Source organism: Uloborus diversus, chromosome 3 (genome assembly GCF_026930045.1).
Source record: "Uloborus diversus isolate 005 chromosome 3, Udiv.v.3.1, whole genome shotgun sequence".
NCBI lineage: Eukaryota > Metazoa > Arthropoda > Arachnida > Araneae > Uloboridae > Uloborus > Uloborus diversus.
The window spans coordinates 11,591,382-11,607,379 of NC_072733.1; positions in this window are offsets into that span (position 1 = coordinate 11,591,382).

The following is a 15,998-nucleotide window of genomic DNA, read 5'->3' on the forward strand; positions in this document are numbered from 1 at the left end:
CCACGTGTGAGTAGGCGATATTTCTTTGCCCATAAGAGAAATATTTATGTTTCAAGTCCAAACCGAAAGAAGACATTTTTTGTTCTTGAAATCTATTTATGGTCTTTGCAAAAGCTAAACGAATCAAAAATTGAAGCCTTTCAAATGTGTTTGAAAATTATGACGCTAATAATGGATTACGTGGCAACACAAACATTTCTCCTTTAAACTTTTCCGTACAAATATTGTTGACTTTATGTAGAAACGTGTACCGTTGCGTAATTTAGGTGGGTTTAAATCGCGAAAAAGAATAAATTGTTGAGCCAATTTTCAACCGGAAATCGTGTAGACGCATTCCTGGTGTATCCAGGGAATTTAAAAATTCATTTGGAGTGTTTACTGCTTTGTTTTCATCGACAACTTGTTCAGCATCAATGGAGAGCTTTTTTTTAAAGCCGTCAGTAATGGTTCATTATTCGCAATAATTGTAGCTAAGACAGAGTCATTGCTCTGTTGTTATACGTTGCAAATCAGTGTTAACTAAGTCGGTGGCCCAACTATCAAGTGACGGCATATCATAATGACTAAGTGGCAAATTTGAAATTGAAACGCAAAAACCTTCAGTTAAAACTAAAGCTTCATATTCATCTCTGGTGTAAAATCTGGATTTGGACATTTGTGTGTTTGTTAAACTTTATGAAATACGTCTTCAAACGTGAAAGTAATATAGTTTCTCCTTAAAAAATAATGATTGTGTTGGATAGTATGTCGTCAAAATTATTTTAAACAGTTGACGAATACTGTTTCTCCTTATGTCAAACCTGCATTAGAAAGTGTCAACTCCCAATGACTTTGTGCTAGCAATAAATACAACTTGCGACATGCATCAGGATATGTATTTGACAGTCGACAATTGACGATCCACAAATATTCCTGTCTGTTCGGGAATGTTTACCGAAAACAAAACTGCTACAAAACCAGCGCGATTACAGAGGCAATTATGATTTTTAAAAAATTAAATTTATCTGATATAGACTCTCAATTAGTTCACTTTTCGTCTCAACGGCAGTGCAGAAATTGTCTGGCTATTTGTTGTACTGTATATTTTGATACAGTTCAATTTCACCGTTTCCAATACTCAGCAATTGCTTAGAAAATACTTATGCGATTAGATTATTTTGCGTTTATACTCGCATATTCATGGCCAATCGCATTATCTCGTCATTACACTATAAAAAACGTTTTTTTTAAACATGCGTTGATTTCATCGGAATAACTGGTAATGTCTGCCGGAAGTCCCCAGACAGTATTCAGACAATTTCGCCTAAAAGTTTATCGTTGCCATTCAAATCTTGCATAATCATATGATGTGCTTCGAATGAATGCTTTTACTCAAGAGACATAGTACACTCATCCCAAATTATAATTTCACTCTCTTGCAACACTACAGCCATACCACGTCTTTTTTTCTTTATTGTACACATTGTGTTTTGTTTGTTATGAATATCTAATAGGCAACTTTAAAGCTGAATGTGCTGTTCGTGTACCATCTAAAAAAAAGTAGCAGCAATGCCTGACGATGCAATTGTCACTGCAATTTTCTGTTGCGAATGTATCTTTGCAAGAATTAATGATATTAAAAATTTCCTGGGGAACAAAATAAAGAAAATAATTGTTTTCCGCTTAAATTTATTAACTTTCCTGAAATAAACCTGGAATATTTTTGAAGAATTCAGTAGTCTTCTTGGTTAAAAAGGCCGTTATGATTCTGGCACCTGCAGAGAAGCCTAATGCAGGATTAATATAATAGCCTGGAACCTTCCTGCTTTTCTAAGAAAGCTCTCAAAGCATTAATACACGCATTGCCAACGCGAAGACAGACTCTCAAGCAAGTAGCTCGAATGTAGTTCCTCTGCAACTCTTGCAAAGCTTCGTGATCCAGATAACTTTTGCACTCATTGGGTGTTGAGTCAATCTGGACAAACCGCAATCACTCCGAAACCGATACATCTATTAAATACGTTTAGTTAATCTTGATACTGGTGGAGAAAAATACTTTTCACAACGGTGTGAAATCTGCAATTTGTAGCAATTCAAGGAAACGTTTTGAAATATATAGTTGATTTTCTCAGGAAGTAAATAATAACCTGTAATATCCCGAAACGTTATATGGAAATTCTAAGCAACATCTCTGAGCTTTTTTTTATCATAGTGTTTTTAGCAGTAAGTCATACGATGTTAGAGTTATATCGATTAATTAACTTACACCGCCATCTATTAAGAATTTTTAGAACTAAACAATTAATTCACACTATTATTGCATAATTAATATGAAATTTGCAGTAAAAAATTATAAAAACTATCCTATCTTTTAAGTTGGACCAAATAACACATTGATATGAAATTTGAGAAAAATCGGTTGAGTAGTTTCGGAGTTTACCCCGAACAAACATCGTGACACGAGATTTTTATATATATAGACTAGCTGACCCAGCCACGCGTTGCTGTGGCAAAGAAGTTGGATTAAAATAAACTTGAACTCATTATTTTGATAGAATCAAATAAATATTTTTAATAGAGCTTAAAATAGTATAGCCGATTTTAAAACATATGAGATTGATAATTCAATTTAAAAACGATTCCTAAATGTTCCTGGAAAATTATGGGCAGCTGATGTGGCCAATTTCTGCCAGTATCATGTCAAGCCAAAACCCGGAAAGTTTTCCGATAAAAGTTAATAACCTTCCTGAAATCATCTCGGAAGCCTCTTGAAAAATTCGAAGATCTTCCCGTTTGAAGTTAGTCGTGTTTCTGGAACTTTAATGTAAACTTAGGAAGGGATACAAAAAAAAAAGCTTAGCACCTTTCTGATTTATTAAGGAACTTCTATAAGCAGTAATGCAAACATAGCCAAAGCTTAGCCAGAACTGCAAGCAATTATCGAAAATTTTTACTCAGTAACGTTTCGGATTTTTTTTTTTTTTTTTTTTTACCGTGCAGGCTGAAGAAAGTACTTATTGAATTCAATAAGTACTAACTAAATTTTCTATGGAAAAAGCACTATACTTACGCTTAGTAAATTTTGTAAGTATAACTTCCGCAAAAAAAAAAAAAAAAAATGAAAGTGAGAGTAAATATCGAAACTGATTGTAAAATAACCGAATGTAGAAACTAAACGTAAACCACCATACACTTTTAGATTCTACACTACATTTTATTCACATTAGCTTTCTCTATAGTTTGTAATCAATAACTTCTTTACAAAATACACTAACTAAATTAAAAATGTATAAAAATTAAATTTTTTTCAATGAAGTAGATAACATTGACTTCGAACTATTGTTTCTATTATTTGAAAACTGAAAACTGTCTAAGCACTAAGTTGTGCACAATGTTCTTGATCAACCAGTCTTTTGCTAATACGAAAAGTATGATAAATTTCCACGTGTGAGTAGGCAATATCTCGTTGCCCATAAGAGAAATATTTATGTTTCAAGAACAAACCGAAAGAAGACATTTTTTGTTCTTTAAATCTATTTATGGTCTTTGCAAAAACTAAGCGAATCAAAAATAGAAGTCTTTCAAATGTGTTTGAAAATTATGACGCTAATAATGGATTACGTGGCAACACAAACATTTCTCCTTTAAACTTTTCCGACAAATATTGTTGACTTTATGTAGAAACGTGTACCGTTGCGTAATTTAGGTGGGTTTAAATCGCGAAAAAGAATAAATTGTTGAGCCAATTTTCAACCGGAAATCGTGTAGACGCATTCCTGGTGTATCCAGGGAATTTAAAAATTCATTTGGAGTGTTTACTGCTTTGTTTTCATCGACAACTTGTTCAGCATCAATGGAGAGCTTTTTTTTAAAGCCGTCAGTAATGGCTCATTATTCGCAATAATTGTAGCTAAGACAGAGTCATTGCTCTGTTGTTATACGTTGCAAATCAGTGTTAATTAAGTCGGTGGCCCAACTATCAAGTGACGGCATATCATAATAACTAAGTGGTAAATTTGAAATTGAAACGCAAAAACCTTCAGTTAAAACTAAAGCTTCATATTCATCTCTGGTGTAAAATCTGGATTTGGACATTTGTGTGTTTGTTAAACTTTATGAAATACGTCTTCAAACGTGAAAGTAATATAGTTTCTCCTTAAAAAATAATGATTGTGTTGGATAGTATGTCGTCAAAATTGTTTTAAACAGTTGACGAATACTGTTTCTCCTTATGTCAAACCTGCATTAGAAAGTGTCAAATCCCAATGACTTTGTGCTACCAATAAATACAACTTGCGACATGCATCAGGATATGTATTTGACAGTCGACAATTGACGATCCACAAATATTCCTGTCTGTTCGGGAATGTTTACCGAAAACAAACCTGCTACAAAACCAGCGCGATTACAGATGCAATTATGATTTTTAAAAAATTAAATTTATCTGGAAATAGACTCTCAATTAGTTCACTTTTCGTCTCAACGGCAGTGCAGAAATTGTCTGGCTATTTCTTGTACTGTATATTTTGATACAGTTCAATTTCACCGTTTCCAATACTCAGCAATTGCTTAGAAAATACTTATGCGATTAGATTATTTTGCGTTTATACGCGCATGTTCATGGCCAATCGCATTATCTCGTCATTACGCTATAAAAAACGTTTTTTTTAAACATGCGTTGATTTCATCGGAATAACTGGTAATGTCTGCCGGAAGTCCCCAGACAGTATTCAGACAATTTCGCCTAAAAGTTTATCGTTGCCATTCAAATCTTGCATAATCCTATGATGTGCTTCGAATGAATGCTTTTACTCATGAGACATAGTACACTCATCCCAAATTATAATTTCACTCTCTTGCAACACTACAGCCATACCACGTCTTTTTTTTCTTTATTGTACACATTGTGTTTTGTTTGTTATGAATATTTAATAGGCAACTTTAAAGCTGAATGTGCTGTTCGTGTACCATCTGAAAAAAGTAGCAGCAATGCCTGACGATGCAATTGTCACTGCAATTTTCTGTTGCGAATGTATCTTTGCAAGAATTAATGATATTAAAAATTTCCTGGGGAACAAAATAAAGAAAAAAATTGTTTTCCGCTTAAATTCATTAACTTTCCTGAAATAAACCTGGAAAACTTTTGAAGAATTCAGTAGTCTTCTTGGTTAAAAAGGCAGTTATGATTCTGGCACCTGCAGAGAAGCCTAACGCAGGATTAATATAATAGCCTGGAACCTTCCTGCTTTTCTAAGAAAGCTCTCAAAGCATTAATACACGCATTGCCAACGCGAAGACAGACTCTAAAGCAAGTAGCTCGAATGTAGTTCCGCTGCAACTCTTGCAAAGCTTCGTGATCCAGATAACTTTTCGCACTCATTGGGTGTTGAGTCAATCTAGACAAACCGCAATCACTCCGAAACCGATACACCTATTAAATACGTTTAGTTAATCTTGATACTGGTGGAGAAAAATAATTTTCACAACGGTGTGAAATCTTCAATTTGTAGCAATTCAAGGAAACGTTTTGAAAAATATAGTTGATTTTCTCAGGAAGTAAATAATAACCTGTAATATCCCGAAACGTTATATGGAAATTCTAAGCAACATCTCTGAGCTTTTTTTATCATGGTGTTTTTAGCAGTAAGTCATACGACGTTAGAGTTATATCGATTAATTAACTTACACCGCCATCTATTAAGAATTTTTAGAACTAAACAATTAATTCACACTATTATTGCATAATTAATATGAAATTTGCAGTAAAAAATTATAAAAACTATCCTATCTTTTAAGTTGGACCAAATGACACATTGATATGAAATTTGAGAAAAATCGGTTGAGTAGTTTCGGAGTTTACCCCGAACAAACATCGTGACACGAGATTTATATATATATAGATATATATATAAATGCACAGTCGCCTGAACTAATTATTTCAAGCATGAACTAGCCCCCTTGCAGTTGGACAGACCCAGAATTACATGTTAAATGGACGAGATATCTCGTCATAAACTGCAAGGTGGCTAGGTTATAAAGCTAAAGATAACCATAGCCATAGCTAAGCCGGAATTGCGAGCAATACCTAACGGCTCAGTTTCAGTACCAAAACTTTTGCCTTAGTTATACTATGGAACGGCTATTGATGTTTTTACCTAAAAATTAGGTACTAATAAGTATTTTTAAAAAAAACCTAATTTTTTTTTTGCCATCATACATATTATTTCGGAAAGATATTTTTGTTCAGAATGCCATAACTCCTTCAACATGTTCTCAAACTCCTGAAGTAAGGCATCATTGAAAAATAACGAAACAGTTTACATGTTGGTTCTTTTGTCGAAAAAACCCAATTTATTCTCTTTTTATTACACATTGCTTCAATACATTGGTTCTCAAAATGGAGAACCATTGGCTCAGTTGGTTAGAGCGTCGTGCTAGCAAAGCATTGGTTGTGAATCCGAATCTCCGAAAGCCGAAAAATATTGTTTTGATGACTAATTTTCTTCATCAAAATTCAGATCCGAATTGTTATTGAGTTTATAATCTAAACTCATTGCAGGATTATAATCTATTGTTATTGTGTTTTTTAAATCAGAAAACAAGACATTAATTTACCGTGGTAAATCGGATCATAACTTTTAAAAAAATATTTTAACAAGATAGAGACATCGATTTCATTTTGTTTTGTTGCTTTATAACGCATTGCTTTAGTGTATAGCACACCGAGATGGAGCCCTATAAGATCAATAGGTACGATTGTTCTCCTATAAACTCTAATTGATCCTCTCATAAGCCAGAAAAGTAGTTTTTGAGTGACTAACCTTTCTCGGCTGAATTCTCGTCAGAATTTCCATAAATATTGTATATTCTTAATCATTGGAAGCTTGATTCAAAACGAGTAATGTTTTTGTTGCATTTAAATATGGTTTTTTCTTAATTTTATCATGTCAATTCACATATACTATATAATTTCGCAAAGGTATTTTTCTGGGTAAGCCATAACTTATTTAATATTTCGATAAACTTGAAAAGTAAGCTATCCTTTAAAACTATTGCAGCTATCAATGAAAATAAACAAACAGGTCACATGTTTGCTATTATTCAAAAAAAAAAAAAAAGAAAGAAAAGAAAACCTTAAAAATCTTGGCTTTTCAACAACTAATGTTGAGGGAAAATGCATCGCACTGGTCAGTCAGTCAAATATAATTCAATTTTACCTCTTTGATATAGATGGTTTCAGTTTGTCATCATACCTACACTTGAATATGTTAATACAAATCTTTAAAACAAAGTACGCAACGTAGTATAGAAACAGAAAATCAAATTCCATGTCATATTTGTTGTAAACCAAGCATTGCTGCAAAACCTTCACATTATTACACACATCGTAGAAACCGTAGGGTAGACCATTGCATGCGGATTTTTTTTAACTAATTTTCTAATTTTTATGTTTTAACATTTTATACATTGCAGTTTTATGAAGCAGTTAATGGAGTCGAAATTGGTATATTCAATTGTTGTTCAGTTGTGTTTTTAACCGTTACAAAATTGAAGCCTAACGTGGTACTGTTAGTGTTTTGAACATAATGTCTTACTATTGTTGAAATCATAGTGTATAAAGTTGTTAAAGCTGAACAGGCATAAAGACAGTACTATATGATTGTAAGATATAAGATACACATTTGTAACTCAATTAAAAATTAAAAGGTGATTTTCGAAACTAAATAGCCTGAAAATACTAAAAAGGTTTGAGAGAGCCCGGAGCAAAAAAAAAGCGTCAGGGGTACGTTTAGAATTAAGACACAGTAAGAACGTGTGTAAAGGTGCTCCGATGTCAACGCGTGAGCTTGCCCCGTCGCAAAGATTGGATTTATTTTTAACGTATGCAAAAGTAGTTCATACAACTACAATTCTCAGAAAAGGATAAAATTCTGCTAATTTTTATATATTTGTTTTTTCTTAACTAAGTATTTTTTATTTACAAAACGCTTTAAAACGTTCAACACAAAATTTACTCAACTTGGTACAAAACATAATTCTTTCTGCATGCTAGACCGAAGCTCGGTTGGTGTTAAAAAACTTGTGAGAACATTTGCTAGGGAGCCGCATCAATCTGTTATGACTTTTGACTCTCCAGTTATAATTCATTTTTGAAAAAAAGGGCATTGCGTAAACGTGCCTTATACGTAAACGTGTCCCAGAGTCTACCCTATATTTAAATTAGTTGTGTATATTGCTTTGAAAAAAGTGCGACAAGGTATCAAAAAAGACTGGATGAATACAGTTTTAAATTTAAAATTATGTAAGAATAAAAAACTGATTTTTTTTTTTTTTGGAATTTAAAATTGCGACATAACTTTCTTTTTCTTAAAACTTAAGTGATTCACTTGCATAATAATAGTTTGAACATAAATTAAAACGGGGAAAAGTTGAATTTAAAGCACCTTATGACTGTTTTAATTTTACCGGCACTTTTTAAACGGTGAAAAACAAGCAAAAGCAAGTGCTTTTTAACATAAAAGCAATTTAGCGCACGAACACGAAGTAGTTTAAATTGAAATTATTTTCACATTACCCTGTTTTTACTTCTCAATTCTTATAAAACGCGTTTTAAATTTTCTTGCATGAACAATATTGCCACTGTCCAAATAATTACTTGAAGCAATTTGCTATTTAACACTCTTTAGCATAATCTAGAGATGTGTAGAATTTTAATAAAAAGAAATACTTTTCAGACATGAGAATAGAAATTTTATGTTTCTTTCTATGCCGATGCTTCAGTCAATTATATTAGAAGAAATGTTTAATTATCTGTAAATGTATTTCTTACAAAATTTATGTCAAATAATGTTAATCACATGGTGTTTCATATTACCCAATATTGGCTGCGTACTCATTCAACTGATGCAATACTTCCTTTTACGAGGAAAAACATTGTCCATGTTACCAATGCCATGTTAACTTTATTACACTAAAACTATGAATGACGTACAATGAAACAAATTGCATTAAAATTAAATTTCTTTTCTTTCATTAAAGTTTATGCAATTTTCAGAAATAAATTTTTAACTTAATCGTTTAGTTGTTCTAATGTTGCTATCATTACAATTCAAATGCATATTGAATCAATTCAAAATAATATTTTATAAAACGTATCTGTACTTAAAATTCTAAAAATGTAAACTGAAGAGTACTGTTAGCTGGATATTAAAACTATTCCTTCTCGAAAGTGGCATCACTCCATACAATGGTGACCGATCAAAGTACTATTAAAATTCGGAAATTGTCACTGCATGTACATGTTTTAGAATTTAATGCCGCCGTTTTGTGATAAAAAGCAAAATCCTTATATATTATTTCTGTAGCCTGTTTTTGGTTTCTACGCGAGATTTTCCTCAATTCTTGATCGATTTCTTTTATTTACACCTTATTTTAAAGCTTATCGTGCAGGCTACTGACGAAAAATAGACCCACGGTCTAAAAATTGTTTTTTCGGGCAAAAAAACCTGTTTTAAAGAACCAGAATGAGGTTTTCGGTTAAATTTATAACTTTAACTTGCACTGTTACCGACAGAGCTGAATAGCTTGATCGGAAGAGCGTTCGAATGGTAACCAGGAGAATGCGTGTTCGGGCCCACGTCCGGACAATCTGCATCAAAAAATTAGAAAACTATCGCGCATTACATGATCAATGAATAGCATATATGAGGGAATACATGTGGTAGAAACGCTCCTGGCTGTTATGAAAACTTGATGCAACACGGAGCAAAATTGATACTCGATTGTAAGGTTTTTATTTATTTATTTATTTTTTTAAACTTTGGCTCCGGGAAGAAAATTAAATCATAATGTAAGTGAAAATATAAGTATCAGGTTGAAGATGTCAGACTACATTGGAATTGTTTTTTGTTCAGTAAAATATAATAAATCGTATGTTGAAATAAAGATTCTTCTAATGAGTTTTTGACTCTTTGTACAAATAAAAAAATATTACCTCAATTTAAAGGGTAATATATATTTTTTTCTTCTTTTTGCAAAAAAAAAAAAAAAATAGCGTATCACATTTTTACTACATTTGAAAAGCTACGCTTAAAAAAGAACTTAGTTCAAATTATTTTGTATTTTAACCGTGCTGTTAAATGATGAACACGTGCTGCCATCTAAGTCATAACGGTTCAAACAGCCTGCGATAACAAATTGTAAAAATTTTCAAAAATAAAAAGACTTCTCTGCAAGAAAAAAATTTTAAAATTACCTGTGTTTTTTTTTTCGGTAGAGCGTTCGGCTATAAACTGTCTGAACTTCGGGCCAGTTCGGGTTGTCCGACATAATAGCAAATTTACAGTAATATTACGCATTACATGTACTCATAACATACAACAGATAACACACGTAATAAAATGAATGCAGTGGGAATGCTATTTGGTGTTTCGACTCCTTTATGCAGGCTACAGTTATCATTCAGATAAGTTGACTGCTAATCGAAGGGTGTTCTTCCCTCTTTTTTTTTTAAGCTTTGACTCCGTCCAGACCACTGAGCATAATGTAAGCATAAAAAAAAGTATTAGATATACCTCAAGGGAATCCTTTTTGTGCAGAAAAACATTTTCATTGTATGCTGAAATGTAGATTTTTCTAATAGCAGTGTTCGAACTTTTGTACAAATGAAAAAATACTACGCCAAATTAAAACTACGAGTTTCAACCAGTAAATCTTTAATTATTTATTCCAATACGATATAAAACATTAAAATTATTATCAACTTCATTAGTAAGAAATCATTTTCTAATCCTCTGCTTACGGTTGAAAAAAAAAAAAAAAAAACATTTTGTCTACGTTCGAAAAATTACACTTAAAAAACGGACTCAGTTCAACTGGTTTTGGTTTTGAATTTTAAGAGTTCGATAAAAAGAAAAACAAGTGCGGGCTTTTAAGCCGTACAGGTTAAAGAAGCCTGCTATGGGAAATTGTTGAATATTCAAAAAAAAAAAACACTTATTTTTTTCATCCGAATTTATTACTTCTCTAGAATGTTTGTTTCAATCGCTACGTGAGATCTTCCTCATTCTTTAATCAAATTCCATGTTTTACGAATAATTTTAAATCGTATCATGCTGGCTAATGACAAAACATAGACGCATGATCTTATTATATTTTTTTCGGCGAAAAATTTTTTGACTGTGTTTTATTACAGCATTCCTTCAATGAATAGCATTCGAAAAGGAAGGCACAGTTGCTAGGTTTGTTGGAGCATCGTACTGTTAATCAGAATGGCGCCAGTTCGAATCCGTGCCACTAAATATCTCTTTAATGTTTCTTTTTTTTTTCTGTCAGATGGTCAAATGGGCTGGACTGTATTTGCCACAACCTGTTTTTTCACATGCAAAATTACTGATTTTTCACGTGTCACTCAGCCACACTTTTAATGATATTTATATTTGCATTGCAAATACGTACAACCAAAAGGGGAGCGATGATCAAATTATCACAACGTTGCTACTGAGATTTTGTTACTGATGTCTTCAAATTACACGCCTTCTCTTGTGCGCTTACTTTTTTCCGCTTACTTTTTTCGGTTTTTCTTCATAATATTCTTTCTTTGAAATTTTTAAAGAGCGAAATGCCTTATGAAACAATTCGAAGTACAGTGCGGAGTTCCGCACGGGTCGATTAGTTAATTCTTATTTTTTGAGGTGGTCTACCTTCGGAATACTATTCTTTTTTGACTTACCTAAACTATATTTCGCTGGCTGAAGCTGAAGCTATAAATTTAGTTTTACATAAGTCTTTTTCATTCCGTCATTGTTTTATTCCTAATTTTTAAAAAGTTACAGGTTACAAAAAACACAAAAACATATTGAAGATAGCATAAATTCAGCTGATTATGCTATAAAATCACAGTAAACGTTTTAGCACATGAAAACCTAAAAAGTGTTTGATAATCTAGTCGTTCTGTTTTCTGTCGCGTTCATGTTTCGTAAAAACTATTATTCTCAGATATGGAACGCAAAGTCAAAGAAATACTTTACAATAAAAACTACGGGGGACGGAAGTGTTTTCTCTCCTTTACTAGAAAAAGTACAATGTAACGTAACTATAGTTTTAAACTGTACCTGAATGCATCAAGTATAATAGCACATCGCACGATAAGTTTATATGTATTTTTTTTTATGTCGAATCTGGATAAGGGAAAAAAACTAAGTTATAACCACGGGGGAAGAAAAAGAAATAATCTTTCGCATTTGAAGAGTAAATTCCCTAAAGAGACTTAAATTCAACATTTCACGGATAATTTCTAAACCCTGCTGTCAGCAGCATGACCCCCTTTAACAATTATTTCCTTTTTATTACGAATTTGTAATTAACATCACCATTAAGCTTCGAACATAAAATTTTAATTAATTTAATTTAGCTGTTGCTCAAAATCAACAAAGAAAAATACATCTCGTAACGTAATTAAGGTCTTGGTACAGTCATAGAAAAAAAAACGAAACACTCGATCGTATTCAAAGACTATTGACACTAGAGACACGTGTAAGGTGTCTTTGTTTCAGAAATAAAAAGTTCTACATAATTATGGTAAAAAATTGTTGTTAAGGGGTCGTCTTCATATTAAAACGAGCATCAACTTCAAAATTTTCAATGAGAACCCCCTTTTTTTTATCACATATTTGTGATCAGCATTCTTTTTTAACTTTGTATACAAAGTTTTGTTTAATTCGATCCAGCCGTTACTTCATAATCAAGTTTTGAAAAATTCCTCTCGTAATGTTAACACGTATTTTGATATTTTTACTAATAACACAAAAACTATATTAGGCACGGCAAAGATTGTTTTTTTATATCAAAATATGAACCGACCCAATAATAAAAACATAATTTACAACACCTAAAATGAAATTTTAGTTTTTTTATGAATTATTTTAATATTTTTTGAAAAAAATATGATCTGAAACCATATTAAATTTTAACAGAAAAACAATCTGGAAGAGCTTTTATGGGGGATTACAAAATTTTAGCTCCAAATATTCAGTAGTTTTTGCGCTATGCAAAATAATTCATTTTTTCCTACTTTAGGGGGCCGTATACTTTTTAAAACAGAAATTATGAAAATTGGTTTCTTCGTAAAAGAAGAAAAAAGTTGTTCAACAAAATAAGCAAACCAATTATAACGTGGATTTTCTACATTAGAGTTCGTCTATGAATTTTTTAAATGCATAAATTTATTCGCTGTCTCTGCAGAAGAACAACACAATATTGCAACCGTCAGTTTTTTGTGGATATCGTTCAGACGTCAATGTGTAAGTAATGCGAAACACTACTTCATTGTCTAATAAAAGAATATTTTTCTAGAACTTTTTAAATTAAAAGCTACACTTAAAATACTTCTGTTTTTTTTTTTTTTTCTTTTTGCGTTTAGTTATTGCCTTTTGTAAAACAATAACTCAAAAAATAAATAAATAAACATGCACAACTTTTTCACAGAAACATACAACAAAACCTCATTGTCTTGCTAGTCATGTTGCAATAGACAGTGTAGAATTAATGGCTCTTTCCGGTGATAATTTACTAAAAGGAAAAATTATTGCCTTGCCTAAATCGGGAAAAAGTACTCGAAAAATAGCCGACAGTGTGAAGTTTCGCCTTTAACAGTATCCAGATGGGTCAAAAAGTAATATTTGCTCTTAGATAAGTTTACTGGTTTTCAGGAATTATTATTATTATTATTTTGTATAGTGTTTGAATAATTTTCAATGTGTTAAGATGTAGGAAAGGAAATGTCGTTCGCAGTAGTGGGCCGCATGTTTTGAGCCCGAATTCTGCACTCAAAGTAATTGTTGTGGCTAATTGTGAACTTTTTTTTTTTTTTTTTTGACTTCGTCAAAGATTTAACAAAACATTAATTTGGGTGTTAGATTAAGTAGCATTTTTGTCTATTCTTAATTATAATTTAAATACTATTTTTCTATTTACTTTTTAAGTCATTGTCGGTGCATTTCACATTAAAATCATTCCCGCAAGACAAAGATAAAATTTCAAATTATTTTCTTCTTTTTTGAATAACATGGAAAAATATCGACAAAGAAAGTTATAATAAATTATTGTTATCAATTATAGATGCCTATCTTATTATATGCATGTTTTTCAGAACCTAAAATCTGAATATTCGGCTCCAACGTTATGCCACTGGAACTAATTATACTTTCTGATCTTACTCTAAGCAAACAAGGGGCCCCACGGACCGGCTTCGCGGACTGAATGCGTCCCGCGTCTTAACTGCGATGCAATTACGGTTTGATAATCCCATTCGATGGATGCTGTGGGTTCTAATAATGAGCTCAACAGCCCTGAACTAGGTTTAACCGAATAATGAAGCAGGTGTCATGTCATTGAAGCGAAGAGTGCCTTAAAACTGGTGGATGAAGAAAATTTATCTGACCAGTGAGATGCCGTAAACATACAGCAGATAAATTTACTTTACCAACCAGTTTATTCAAAATCTCAGCTTCAATAAGACAACTTCTGCATCCCACACGATTAGTTCCGATTCCAGTCTGAGAAGTCTATCATGAGGACGAAATTATAGCCTCAGGATAGATCAACCCGCCTGTCGGGCATGCCGCCTGAAGTATTGCTGTAGGTGCGCCAGCCTGATACCAGAGAAAATATTAGTTTGCTGGTATATAGATCGCGAAACAAAATCAAATAATGCGAGGTTTTGTTAGCAATCTTACAAAATGGGAGAAATGACAAGAAGTCAGATTTCAGTTCACCTTGGTTTGAGCTAAAATTACTTTTGTCTTTTTTTTTATTACGGGTTGGACCATCTCGAATCTCGTTGCTAGAAACAGCATTGGGAAATTACTTTCCTAAATTGCTTTTATGAGCCATTACATGTTTAACTAAAACCGCCGATTGTGTTATGCGTTTTAAATAATACCACGCATAATGATCTTTCGCATCAAATTTGGATTTAAAACAAATTCTCTTTTTTTTTTTGATTACAAAAAAGCCATTAGAACAATTACTGTGTTTGTCCACTGTGTTAATTCAAATAACCAAATTTTTCCCAAATAATGTTCGAGTATGAACGGTTTGCTCAATAACGGATATTTATATTCTCCTGTTTCTGTTTTATTTTTTAGATTAATACTTCTTTCATTTTATGTATTTAGAGCAAATTTTCACGGAATAAATTGACCTTGCTTCTCTCGAGTCTCCAATCTATTTAATGCTGCGTCTTCCCACGTAGTGCGGTATATTTTTTATATTTTTGTGTGCGATGACCCTAACTTCTGCCGATGTTCTGCGAAATTAGAAACGCGCAATTCCATTTTACATCAAAAGACTTTCTATTCATTCCAAAATAAACCTGCAACATAGACGCAATACATTTATCAAACATATTCACATCATCTTTCTAGGTATAAGGTTGGATATTTATATTTCTATGAGGCTAATTTGCTGAATGTTAATATAAGCAATCCAATAGGTTCATATTAAAAAAGGCAAAAAGTTCCATTACTTTTAATTTTTCATTATTCGATTTACTAAACAACGATCTATACGATGGACGACCAAACCCCATACATCTTTCTTGGGTTAATCCAGATAAACAAAAATCAGTAAATATTTTAACTTTTTTTTTTTTTTCAAAAAAAAAAAGACCTTAAATCGCTTTTTGCCGCAACATAATCGGCTAAAAAGTATTGAAGAGAACTTCAATAAATCATGAATTGAGCTGGATAATCTCGATTCTTTCTTTGTTTACATTCCATTTAAGCCGTGACCTTGAAAGAAGCGTTTTCAATGTGGAGACGGTCCCTAAAACGTTTTTTGTTAATAACTCCTGTTCTACTGCACGGAATACAGTGAAATTTCGTATCCCGGCTGTATTCTGCGGTCTAAACATAATTATGTAGCAAAAATTAGGGGTTTCTATTTGAAAATCAAGAGTTGGTGCTCATTTTGCTTTGTATATGGTCCCTTATCAAAATTTTACCTACGTAGTTTTAAAG